The following is a 13,180-nucleotide window of genomic DNA, read 5'->3' as shown; positions in this document are numbered from 1 at the left end:
GGAAAATGTCCCCCCCGACCCCTGGAATGTCAGCATGTGATGAGATATCACTCCAGTGATTGTGTTATGTTATGGGGCCCAATTGACATGAATAAAGGGAGGTTATCTGAGATTATCTGGGGGGAGCCTCATCGAATCCCACGAGCTCCTGAAATCATGAGACTTTCCCTGGCTGGTGGCAAAAGAAGGTAGAAAAAGACACGAGAGGGCCGTGCTCCAGCTGGGCTGGACCAGGAAGAAGCAAAGAGCTACTTTGCGAGCTACTGATGGAGAGCGCCAGCCTCCCAAAGGGATGCTGGGGGCCACCCTTGGTGCTGACAGGGAGCAAGAAAACAGGGATCTCTGTGCTACACGGCAAGGAAGGAACAAATGAGCTCAGCAGCTGACTCCTACCCAGAAACTTCAGGAGGAAATGTAGCCTGCAGCACCTGGACTGCAGCTTTGGGAAAGCCTGAGCAGACGATCCCATGATATTTCCACACAGAAATACGAATTGTGGCTGGCAGTGGCCTTAAAGTTATTGTGTATGTTTACCTGTGGCATTGATTATCACCGTGATAAAATGGGTGGCAGGAATGGGAAGAAGTTAAGTCACAGGGGGACATTTTCTAACTCTTTGTCTGATGCACAGCCATATATTTTTGTGTGCATAATGATGAACATATTTCTTATTTCAGTTTAATACATCTCAGAAATGTGAACAATTTGTCATCCTGGCAGAGAAAGAGCCCAGAAGGGGAAGGAAGTGAGACAGAGCGCTTTCTGGAATTGTCTTTCCAGAGCCCTCTGCTCACTCCTCCAGCCTCACGGCCTCTCTTTGCAGAGGTGGAGGAACAAAGCGAATCCTAGCATCCGCTTCTTGGAGGCAGGACATGACCTTGTGAAAACATGGATCCATTTTCGTGAACAGATTTGGTTTGGAGGAGGGGCCGGAAGGCGGTCCGCTGAGGTGGACCAGGCTCTGGCCTCTTCTCTGGTCTTTTGGGTGCTCAGGAGAGAAGGGAGAGCTGCAGGGGGAGGCCTCTGGTCTCCAGGGGCTTCTCCAACCCAAGGAAGTTTTTATCACAGTTTCACAGTGACAGCAGCAGAAGGGAAGGTGGGAGATTGAGGATTAGGGTGTGGCGGGGAGGACTTGAACCCTGTTCACTGTCGATGGTGAGGACAAATTCAGTGATGGCGAGGCCTGGGGCCTGGAGCAGGGGGAGAGCGCTGGGCGGCAGGACAGCTGCAGGGCAGGGACCCAGAGACATTCCCAGTGGTGGAGGGGGCATTGTGTCCCCGTGGGCCAGACCTCCCTCACTAGGTCTCAAGGGTCGCCAGAGGGGAGAGGCTATTCCGGGGACCCCTGGGCTGCCTCCAACGTGCAAAAGCTCGTTTTCACTGCGGGGCTTGGCACTTGTGCTCTTCTAGTGAGCCTAGCGTGCTCTCGCTCTCTGAGACTGAATCGTTTCCCAGCTCATCTCCCTGCCCCTGCCCACGGGCTCTATAATGCCGCCCACTGGCCATGCCCCTGCCCCCTAAGAACTTCAGAGACTCCCGGTCATCCGGCTGGAGTCCACGCTCTTCTGCAGGCCTCCCCAGCACCCGTCAATCACCTGTGCCCAGCTCCCCTCTCCAGCCTGGCCCCCGGCCACAAGGGTCCTCAACTCCACGCTTGAGTCCTTCACTCTGCCTGGACGGCCCCCATGTCCCGTGAGCTCTGGGCACCCTGCTAGCCCTGGTCCCTCCTTCGCACAGGGTGGGGCGGGGGACGCACCCATCTCTAGTCTCAGCCTCCTCGTACTGAATCTAGAGTCTACCCCCCCACCCATTCATTCTCTGACTCGTCCCCCTTCTCTGTGTCCGTTGCACTTAGGATAACATGGTCTGTCAACGTGATGGTCTGCTTCCCCGTTTTCTGTCTGTCTCCCTGTGAGGATGCGCCTAGGCAACCCCTCCTGGGCTCACCCCGCTACCTGCGCCTGGGCAACCCCTCCTGGGCTCACCTCGCTACCTGCGCCTGGGCACTCACTGGGCCCGCGATGCCCATGAGTTAAGTGACTGTGCCCCGCAGCCTCCTCACGCAGGTGCGATCACTCTCTTCCCCGCCTCCCCGCCCTTCCCATGACTCTGATACCCAGGGCACCTGTCTCAGCGCGTTGCCATCCCACAGCAGGGCCTGGCCTCCCCAGCACGCCTCCTGTGTTCCATTTAGCTGGGACCTGACCCTCTGCCTGGTACCAAGTGTGCCCTCAGCAACCATGCGTGGAATGAACGGTCGTGGGGTTAGTGGGAAATTAGGAGGAGAGGAAGGAAGGGGCCAATGGCCGCGGATTCCCTGGCTCACAGATGAGCCCCATACTGTCTGCTTATTAAATCCCTGCTACCCAGCAGGCGGCCAAATAAAGACGCCCCAGAGTTTAGGAGCCTGATTGGGAGGGTAATAGGGGTGAGGGAGGTCACACAAATTAAGCCATGTTCTCATCTAGTTCAAAATACCCACGCCTGGCCCATTTTTAGGAACAGAGTCAGCAAGAAAAAGTAGAAGAGCCCCCAGGGCCAGCACCTGTTCCTTCTCTGCTTTTGGAGTCTGGGAAGCCCTTTAGGAAGGAAAGTGCTCTCATCAGACCCACCTGGGCTCCCATCCCTGCTCTGCCGAGGGGCCCTGGCAGGTAACAGCGGCTCCCTCTGAACTTTCACAGTCCTCAGCTCAAAGTAAGGACATCAACCCACCCCTCCCCCAGGATGTCCTGAGAGCCAGTAAAGGGGGCCACCTGCAGGAAGAGACAGGTAGGTGCTGGGACAGGAGTGGGACTCCCTGTGCGGGACAAAAGCAAAGCCCCAAACCTCCGTCCCCTTGCCCCTCCCAACTTTCCAAACTTGCAGGCAGCTGCCCAGGGAGGGGGCTATTTCAGACCCGGCTGTAAGAGGGACCAAAATATCTGCTGAAGGCTATAACTGGACGGAGCGTTGTCGGGCCCTGTCGTGGGCTTCCTCCTTACCGCCTGGAGCCCGACACCGTTCCTGCTCCCCTGACCCCTCCCCAGGCCCCTGCCCCCGTCCCCCGCAGGCACGCAGCCTCGCTGCCTCCTCTTTCTTCCGGGAGGCCTCCCGCCCCTCCGGCCCCTCCCGCTGCGGGGGCCCAAGCGTCTCCTTCTCCGCTCCCCCCGCCCCTCGCCCCGCCCCTCCTCGCCCCGCCCATCGCCGGGCTCCGCCCTCCGCGCTCCCGGCTGGGGATCCCACCGCTCCGGCCCCTTCGCCCCTGGGGGGACCGAGCAGCTTTGTTCTTGCGCAGCAGCTGGGTTGGCTGCCGCTGCTGCTGCATTTCTCCCCAGAGAGGTGTCCCCCCTTTCCCTATTTTTCTGTTTCTCACACACTTTCTATTTTATTCTCTGAGTGCCAAGCCTTACCTTTTTACTGTATTTATTTAGTTATCGGTTTGAAAACTAGCTCTCTCTCCGGACCCCTGGCCTGCGGGGGCCCCCCAGACCTATTACAAGTCTTATCTAGCGAGTCAGTTTGCTAGATTTGGGGGACGGGTGGGTGGGGTCGCTGGCAGGTGACCCTCAGGAGGGGGCTGCCTGGGGCTGGCGTCTTCTCCAGACACTGCTTCCCGTGGATCCGCCTGGACTGGGACCCTAGCTGGCATCCCCGTGAGCTTCTTGCCCCACCAGGTAAGGCCGGCTTCTCTTCTCCGCTGGGGGCTGCAGGAGGTCACGGGGCTTCAGGCTTCCCCCCATCTCCCCATGACCAGGAGGGGAGAGTCCTGGGGGCGTGCGCCCTGGGGACAGTGCCCTCTCCTAAGCAGGATCTGTTTCCTTCTGAAGCCAGAACACACGGAGCTCCTCAGGCAGTGACCCCGGTCCTGCGAGGTGGGTCTGTGCTTTGCCTGAGCTTTCTAGTAGCAAGGAGCAAAGTCGGTGAGAAGGCACCTGTTTGATTGTAGTTGAGCAGCCCCAGGAGGCAGGAGCACAGGGCTGAGGGCCGCGTGTCAGATGCCCGGCTTGTTTCCCATTGCTGCTTTTAGAGTTGCTGAGATACCCCAGCTTCTTTCGACTTTCCAGTAAGAAATTTGGAGTAAGAGCCAGAAAGATTGACAAAAACAAAAAACAGGACAAACAAAAAAAATCACAAAGGGAGTGAAGTGGGGGAAGAATAGCTTCCCTCTGGTTTTGTATTCATTGTCCAGGAACTTTGCATGTTGGTCTAAATTTAAATCTCTTTCCTATCTGAGCAGTGTGTTTCGCCTCTCCCAACTTCCTCTGGCCCAGGAAGGTGTTTTTGTTCTTTTTCTGCAAATCCATCCTCTGTAGCAGACCTGAGTTTCTTGTACCAGGTTATAGTCACGTTATTGGAAAACGTGCCCTTCCCTCTCCCCACTCAAGTCCAGACTCAGAGATGACAGACAGGGGACACGCTTATCAGGCATGTCCTGAAGGAGGCAGCCCAACCGGCCTCGTCCTGACGCTCCGTGCCCCGTCTCCCTCCCCAGAACTTCATTACTTGTCATCTTCCAGAACCCTGTACAGCACTCCTGTCTCTGCACAGGTCATTCAGGCCCCAGTCTGTCTGTGTCTCATTGAGGATGTACACCCGGCAAAATCCTAGGAGGCCAGACTTGAGCTGGGAGAGCCCCCTGGTGATGGGCTGCATCTCAGGGCCTTTCTAGTTTAGCTCATGAGTTGTTCCGGGAAAGTTCTAAGCTCCAGGGCTTGGGCGTTGCCAGAGGCAGGCCAAGTGAGGTGTGCTGGCCAGCTGGCGTAGATGCAGGTGAAGGGCAGGAGCCTTGCTGCCTGTCTGGCCTTCTGCTCCTAACTCAGTCGCTTTCTCTGGCTGCCCTGAGCTGGGGGCACTGCACCCAGTGAGCTCCAGTTTCCTCACCTGCCAAGTGGAGATGATGAAATGACGCAGGAAGAGCTCTGTGAGTGCCTGGGACCTCGCTGGCATGCGGTGCATCTTAACTTTGCTTCTGCTTCACAGATCTGGGGAGGGGATGGCATCAGTCGTTGTGGGGAGGAAACACCCGCCCCCCCATCCTAGATCTCCTTGTCACGCTGCTACTCAGGGGCCAGCTGCGTGACTTTGGGAAATTGTCACCAAATTGTGTTTGTTGGGCCTCCCAGGTCTGGCAAGAGGCTGGAAGAGATGAGGGTTTCCTTTCCTGGGGATCCAGGAGTGCCTCCGGGGGATCCACGGGGCCTTTCAAATGGGAGCAGAAATTTGTTTGTAACTGTTTTTTTATGGGGCTTCTTCAAAGTTTCATCAGATTCTCAAAAGTTTTTTTCATATTAACAAAACGGTTAAGGAAGTGGCCCACAGGCTGGTCCAGCCCACAGACAGTTGTAATGCTTCTTAGGTTATTTTACATTTGTTTTAATTACTTGCCAACATAACATGTTCAGGAGATGTCACGTACGCATCTTAATCTCTGGCTTCTCTTGAAAAATGGGAAGATGTGTCCCCGGGAGGCCTTCCGAGGAGCCGCCCACTTCAGCCAGTCCTGTGCCCTCTGGTCACGCACGGTCGTCTGTGTGACCTGCAGGGGGTTTGCTGGCTCTGGACTGGAAGATTCAGGTTATCTCTCTGGGTCTGATTCCATTCTAAGAGGGTTACAGATAAGTGAAGGCACTTTCAGAGGAGAGAAAGCAGGATGTCCTGGGAACAGACGCGTGGCTCACAAGGAAAGGTCAGCGTGACTGTAAGAAAGATGCTCTGGTGTGGCCACGGGAATCTGGAGGGATGCTGTGGAGAAGAGGTGACTGATCTGTCCTCTTGGTCCCCAGAGAGTGGAAGGAGGACCAGTGGGCGAAGTTTCATTGGACACTGGATTCCAGTCCAGTAGGAAGATTGGGGCAGATCCACCCCCCCGGATCTGCTCACTGCAGGGTGGACCCCAAGCGCCGGAGGGATTTAAACTGAGGTTGGATGGCCATTTCGCAGTGCTGGTGAGGGGCTAATCTGAACTTTGATGGTCAGGTGAACATTTAGGGTCTTTTCCCAGCTTGAGATCGTCCCCTTCTGAAGTGCTTCCTTTCCGGCCCTAGAATTCTGCTGGTTCCCTCCTGCCCCCTTCGCTTCCTCAGTGCTGCTACTGATAGAGGCCAACACAGGCTGTGTGGTCACTTGGGTCAGGACTGGGAACTCTGTGTGGACCATTCATATCTCGGTTTTGTGAACAAGGAAACGGAAGGAGAGAGTTTGAATGACTTACCTGAGGGCAGGTAGAGAGAATACAAGAGTCAGGATTCAAAGCTACGTCTGGGAAATCAAAGCCCTCGTCACATCGACAGAAGGAACCATCAATACTAATGCAGGCCAGCCGGGGAGAACCAGAATGAGAAAGGCCCGTGGGGATTCTTTTAGGGTGGGAATTGTCCCTGACGATGTTTAGCCAAACCTCCTACTCAAGAATTGAAGACATGGCAGGTTGCCTGACAAAAATAACTTTAATTTTTAATAACTTTTATTAAATAAAATTAAAATGACAAGAATATTTTCGTGAAGAAAAAGAAAATAACCAAAAAAAAGTCAAGGAAGAGGGATATGGCAAGATGGGAAAAGTATAATTCCCCCATTTTACAGATGAGGGAACAGAGTCCAGGAGCATGTGAGTGACTCGCCTGCTTTGTAGTTAGAGACAGAGGTGGGTCTCAAACACAGGTCTACTGAGAGGCACCTGGGCATAGAGAGGTTGGCTCTTTGGTCTTCCCGCCCAGGACTCGGCATTGTGGGTGCATGCATGCATGCCTCTGTGTGTGTGTGTGTGTGTGTGTGTGTGTATGTGACTCGGCATTGTGGGTGCAATGCATGCATGCCTCTGTGTGTGTGTGCGTGTGCGTGTGTGTGTGTGTGTTGGAGCGGGGGTTGGTGTCTGAGGAGACCAGACCGAGGCCAGGGGCCACACTGACCTCTCCGCCTTTTGCTTTGCAATGAGTAAATGACCGCCTGAATGCAGAGTTGAATGAATGGATCTTGTGACAGGTACCACTCCTCATCTTTATTATTTAGCAAAATCGGTCACTTCCTCTGTGGTTTTAGTAAGTACCATTTTTTATTGCTTCTTAGAATCCCTTCAAGTGGATGAGCCATGACGTGCTCACCGTTCTCGCTGGCCGCTGCAGCTAGCATCTTTCTGCACGTGACTTTGGCCCCTTTTCGATGTGGTCTGGCAGACTATTCCCAAGGAATAGGGTTTCTGGGACAAAGGTCATGGCCATTTTAATGGCTCTCAGGAGGTTTGGGACTGAGTATTCATGAGAGGCAGAAGGCCGAGTAACATCGTGGCACAGACAAAGGGAAGTCTTGGCCGAGACCCAGGGAATGCATGGAGCCACCAGCCCGCTGTGGTCATGGACATTGTCAGAACCCTCGAGGGGCAAACTCCATCTGATGGTTAAGTTCCCTGCTGCTGCCCACTTGCCTTTTCTTGTACCCTCCCAGTTACTGGATGCTCACTACTTCTAGCTAATTCTGTCTACGTTCTGGTAGAGATGAGAATATCATTTTCATTTTTTAAAGTTTGGTTCATAATACAATTTTGAGAAAAAAAATAGTTTCCACCGTCCTTTGGTTGGAACTCTCTCGAAGGAGAAACCTTTGCTTTAACTGCATCCTGGCAGATCTGAACCAGTTGGAGCTGGCCTTGACTGCCCGGCAGCCCAGGGGCTGGGGGATTCCCTTTATAGGCGTTTGCATCTGAAGGCTATAAGATGAAGCTCACGGCCACCTTGCCCAATCTCCTTATCCAGTGACTGAATCATGTCTCCCAGCATTTGCCCACCTACTTCTGTCCAGGGACAGAGGAGTCACCACCTCCCAAGGGAGTCGGGTACATCATTAGATACCTCGTTAAGACGAAAGCTCTCTCCCTGCCACCTCCGTCTGCCAGCCCTTAATTCATGTTTTTGGAGGTGCTTAGAATAATTGAAATCGCCTTTCCCATGACATTTTTTGACACCTGTAGAAACAAAAATAATGTGACCCTGAGCCTGAGATTGGATGCCAGAGGGCGTCAGGCTGTATACTGTGCATTCTCACATCACTTACTCCTGTGAATTGGCTGTGCTGCTACCCCTTGTACAGATGGATAGACTGAGGCTTATGGACATTCAGTCCCACAATTAGTAAGCAGCAGAACTGGGATTCAAACCCACGTCTTAGGGCAAAACTCATACCCTGAACCAAAATTCCACGTGGCCTTAGTGTATAAGGTAAAGGTATAGAATTTATCCCAAGAGGCAAATACACCATTTAGACAATCTTTGTTCTTTTTAAAAAATATTTCTCGTTAGAATGTTTTAAATTATAAAAGTAATGAAAGCGTATTTTCACAAGGGCAACAATGTTGGCAACAGCCCTGTGTTCTCATCCCCCCAGCTTACCCAATAGTAACGTTCTGGCAAATACCCTTTCAGAATCTTATATCCAAACCTACGCATCAATCAAAATCCAGCATCTGAACGATTGGGGGACAAGAGCAATGAACACTAAAACGTGTTTACCTAGTGCAGCGTCTGGCTCCTAGGAAGTACTCTGTTTATAATTGAAAGGTTGAATTCAGGTGCGTTTTGCCTGATCTAACGCTTGCTGTGAGGCCACTGGGCAGTGGTACCAGGGTCCCCATTCGCCTTTAGCAAAGCTGATGGGCGGGATGGGACCCTGGATGGGGTGTTTCCAGGCCTCTGAAGCAACACCTAATGGCATCCCAGCTTCTTCCCCTGCTCCTGAGTTGCCGTGGGCAAGTCAGCGTGGGCTCTCCTTGCGTCTTGGATTGCCTGGTGTGCTTCGCCCCCAGCACCCCACGCTGCGACAGCTCCACATCATCGACTGCTGTAACCCGCCGTGGGCTGGTCTGTTTCTGCCACGAGGCAATGAGTTCCTGGAGTTCATGGGTTTTATATTTCTTATCTCTGAACTACCAGTGTCTGTACGATGCTGGACACAGTAGGAACTCAAGAAATCTTTGTGGAAGGAAGTAATTTCAAAATGGTGATAGTCAAGTGCGTGGCACGTAGTATTGGATTAACGAAATTACAACTTGGTTTAAATCACAATAAAACAATGAAGTATCAAAATTGGAAAAGCGGTACCGATAGTTGCGAGGTCCGGTACAGCATTCCACATCCAGACACACGCGGTGGGTGCTTCTCCTTCCCCGCTCAGGGGGCTTCTGAGTGATGGCCAGGCAGCTCTGGACCTTGGGCACTGTTGGGGGCCCCACTGAGCTCAGGGGGCCTGGATTCACGGACGGGGCCGTGGTGGTGTGTATAAGTCTGGCTCGGGTCTGAATTTGGCCCTTCTTTGGCTAGCTGTGTGGTTCAGTGCCCTTTAGAGCATCTCTGTGCTCGAGTCCAGGAATCACCAGAGAAAACATGATACGGGTCAGTTCAGGGCCTGGGAACCTCTGGTCAGTGACTTGATCTGACATCCTTAATGCCTGGTAGGTCAGTTTTCTAGGACCTTTCAAAGGTCATACAGGCCCCAGGATTCCCTGTCAGCCACACCAGCCTGTTCCCGCGTTGGAAAAGAAAGTACCTCGATCCACCTGATCGCCCTCTCCCTCAAATGATGCTCTGGCTGTACACAGATACCTATAATCCCTTGTCTCTTTGGTTGGTCAGTTCCCCCAGGAGTGTATCTGGTCGTCCATTTAACACGCTCTGAATGCCTGCTGCGGGTCAGGTGTGTGCTTAGGGAATCAAGGGGCAGACACCCCACAGCCCAGAAGCCAAGCTGCTCACGGTGTTCAGGTGAGGGTTCAGGTGCTCTGTGCCGCGGAGGACTCCCCAGCCAGCCGCTCACCGTGCAGCCACACTTACTGGAACGCAGACATTGGCCCTGCGTGCTTACACGCTCCCCCCAGGTAACTTCTGCAACAATCCTACAGGTAGTTAGTAATTACTTTATGTATGAGGAGTTTACCTCCATCCCTGCAGCCCCCGGCGTAGACCTGGGTGGGAGTGGGGAGGGTGCCGTGCCTGCGCGTGAGTGAGCATCTGTGTAGGTGAGTGGGTGGGTGCTGAGTCAGGGAGGGAGGGCGTGGGTGCGCGGCTGCCTGGAGGGGCAGGCGAGGGAGCGGATTCACGAAGCAGTGAGTGAGACAGCAAGTCCCCGGCTGGATAAAGGCGTGAGGGCGTTAGCGAGTGTTAATCAGCCGTGTCTGGGTGGTTCTGCAGGTGAAAAGGAAAGAGGATGGGGTTGCAGCGATTCTTTCCTCAGACAGAACCTTTCAAGAGGCTTTTCTTCTGTTCCTCCTGTGGAATTCTCCTACCAATAAATGCTCAGATGGGGTTTAGATAACCCGACTTTAGACACAGCAAACCACAGAGGTCCCTCCCACAGGGGCCCCCCTTGGTGGGAGAAATTCCCGGAAGGCAGGGAGCCGGAGCCCCGGGTCGAGGTGGCTCATGTGCTTGTCCCACTGTGCTGGACACATTTGTGAACCAACTCCTGGGAAGAAAACTCATCCTGCAGGGCCTCCGTTCCTGGTCCCTCCCCACACATCCCCGACCTCCCCGCCTGCTACTGCCTGCAGAGCGTCGGGGTCCTGGTAGGATCTGAGGAGATTTCTTAGAAGAAAAGAAACCCTTCGTGACTAGGCAGAGACGGTAACTCCTATGCTCATAATCCACATGCTTCCTCTGTTCTCAGGAAGTAGAAGTTTCAAGATTATTTTTTAAAAATTTTTTTTAGAAAAAATAAAAGAGAACGCCCTTTTATTATCTAAGTTAAATACAGAGATAAGTTAGTTGAGACACTCACCTATTGTTATGCTGATACGAGGAGCGCCTGCTCTGTGCCTATCACTGTTCCAGGCGCTGAGGAAGAGAGGCCAGAGATATAGCCCCTAAGTCTGAGGAGTTCCGTGGAGAAGACAGACGGATAAGTAGGTCCGTTTTAATATCACTTGTGCGGTGAGAAAAACCGGGGGTCTGTGGGAGCCTGAAGAAGATAGTGGGGAATCAGAGAAGCCTTCACAGGGGAGAAGGCACATATGCTGGGTTTTGAAGGATGAGTAGGAGTCTGCCTGGCAAGGAAAAGACATCATCTCAGATGTAACAACAGAGGCAATGGCTAGGATTTAAGAAAAGAAAATGCTGGGGTGTTGCAGAAAGAGAGGGAAGTCGCTGAGTTTGGAGAATTAGGTCCATGAGGAGTAGGTGGAGACCATGAACGTGGAAAAGGAGATTGGTACCAGACTGAAAAAGGCCTGAAGAGAAGGCTTTCAGCTGGGAAATGATATGAACAGACCTGTCTCCTCTGATGACATCTGTGCTCAGGGTGAGCAAGGTCCTTTGCAAACTCACAGAGTATAACACACGGGGTTGACAATCTGGTACAGACGTCAGAGTCTTACCCTCAAAAGGGAAAGTGTCTTCAGGGGCTCTGGGAGGTGCGTGCCCTCAGGGCTGAGCGGGGAGCTTGGGTTTGAGACTACAGGGTCTCTTAAGGTAGGGGGTCCAAATGGTCCAGGCGCCGAGGGGATTGCCTGTGTGAAACTGCTCTGATCTGAAGACGGTTAACATCTCTCCAGCTCCTTCCTGCTCCAACAGTGTAGAATTCTGAGGTACACTGAGCACCTTGCAAAGTTGCCAGCACCTGGTTACTGGGGACCCCGAGACCTAAATGAAGGCATGAGAGGGGCCGAGAGGGGATTCAGGCATGGGGTGATGGGGGGACCTCTCTCAGATAGAGAGGTCTCTGAACTGGGTTATGTGGTGGTCCAGAAAGTACTGTCAGTATGAAATAAATGCCGAAAAGGATTCTCTGGTAGCAATAACTTCCTTTAATCGAGCGCTTGTACCTTTTTAAAGTTTTCAATCTTTTTATGGCTTCCATTGACTAGGCAACCAGCCTCTGTGGTAGGGACCCTAATCCTTGCAACCCGCTGGTGAGGCTGGGTTAATCCCCTTGTTACAGACGAGGCGCTGAGGCTCAGAGACAGTAGCTGAGATCACACGGTGCTGAAGACAGGAACCAAACGACTGCCCGTCTGGCCCACGGCGCTCCACCTACTGTCCTGTCTCAAATCTCACGGGGGAGGCGCTGCTTATGGCTCTGATTACGCTCCCCCAGAAAAAGGGGAGCCTTTCTGGGTCGGCACCTCCCAAGTCAGTGTGGGTGCTCTGACACTATTTATATGCATTGCTTCATCGGACCAGACGCTACTCAAAATATGTTAAACAGAAATATCTTTCTGTGTCCTCAGGACCCTGTAATCTGAGACCGTCTCTTGTGAAATGAACTGAGACAGTCTATTTGGGGTCGGGGAGAGGGGAGAAAAGAAAGAAGAACAAAATCAGGAAGAATTCAATACTGAAAATGAAAGAAATATGAATGGGGTTATGACAGCTGTCAGACGTCTGCGTAGACTCAGAACAACGCAGGGCAATGAGCGTTTTCTGGTGCTGGTGGTGGGGCTGTCTAGAGGGAGGGGGCCCCCCGTCTGTGCCACCGCCCCCTTGGCCCAGGAAGGTGCAGGGGTGGGGTATCTGGATGGATTTCGGTAGTCAGCCCTTGGAAGGGGAGGGTGGGCAGGGTGATCCTGGGAAAGCCAGTCTAAGCTGAGTTGTCAATCAAAGAAGAAAGGAGAGGAAGAGGAGACAAGATATAGAACAAGGAAGGAGAGTAAGGAGCCAGGGGCCACGTGGGAGAGGCTGGGTGAGCTCCAGAGATGGGGCTGTATCGGCTGGGCCTTGTAAAGTACAAGGCCTGCCTGTGGTTTGCACATGAAAGTATCCCAGCGCAGATTGGCTTCGGTTCAGAAAATGGGGCTGGGGAAATATTTATCCCCAACACAAAAGCTCTGGGTGCTTTCTGGACTTGGGGCAACACTGAGCTAAAGTGCTCGAGTGACAAAGCTTGTCTCGTTCCCCTCAATGGGTGGCTTTCTTCTCCATCAGGATCCTCCCATGTCGTGACAAACAGCCTTCTACATCTCCAAACTTAGCAGCTCCCCAGAAACGCACCTGTCTTCCCCAAAACTCCAGCAGAGTTCCCAGGGATGGCCCTAATAGGCCCAGCCTGGATTATATGCTTGTCCCTTGTCAACTTCCAGTATCTAGTAGGGATGTGGAGTCCAAGTTGGCCTGGTCTGGTCTCCTACCACCCACCACCCCACTCGCCGGGCCATGGGGTCCCCTCACGTGAACCACATTGGCCAAGGGTAGGAGAGACCTTCTCACCAAAACAAGATACGGAT

At 53.1% G+C, this 13,180-nt stretch overlaps 1 protein-coding gene across 1 annotated transcript in view; it reads left to right on the top strand.

Annotated features, from left to right (window-relative positions):
- The first annotated feature begins 3,214 nt into the window (after positions 1 to 3,214).
- Positions 3,215 to 13,180, top strand: part of COL22A1 (collagen type XXII alpha 1 chain) — a 261,283-nt gene continuing 251,317 nt past the window's right edge. The window contains exon 1 of the mRNA XM_033842909.2: positions 3,215 to 3,653. The gene's annotated coding sequence lies outside the window, so the exon portion shown is untranslated. The remainder of the gene's footprint in view (positions 3,654 to 13,180) is intronic.

This window comes from Tursiops truncatus, chromosome 17, assembly GCF_011762595.2.
Source record: "Tursiops truncatus isolate mTurTru1 chromosome 17, mTurTru1.mat.Y, whole genome shotgun sequence".
NCBI lineage: Eukaryota > Metazoa > Chordata > Mammalia > Artiodactyla > Delphinidae > Tursiops > Tursiops truncatus.
Note: the sequence above shows the minus strand (reverse complement) of the source record. Positions and strands in the feature narration are given on the sequence as shown.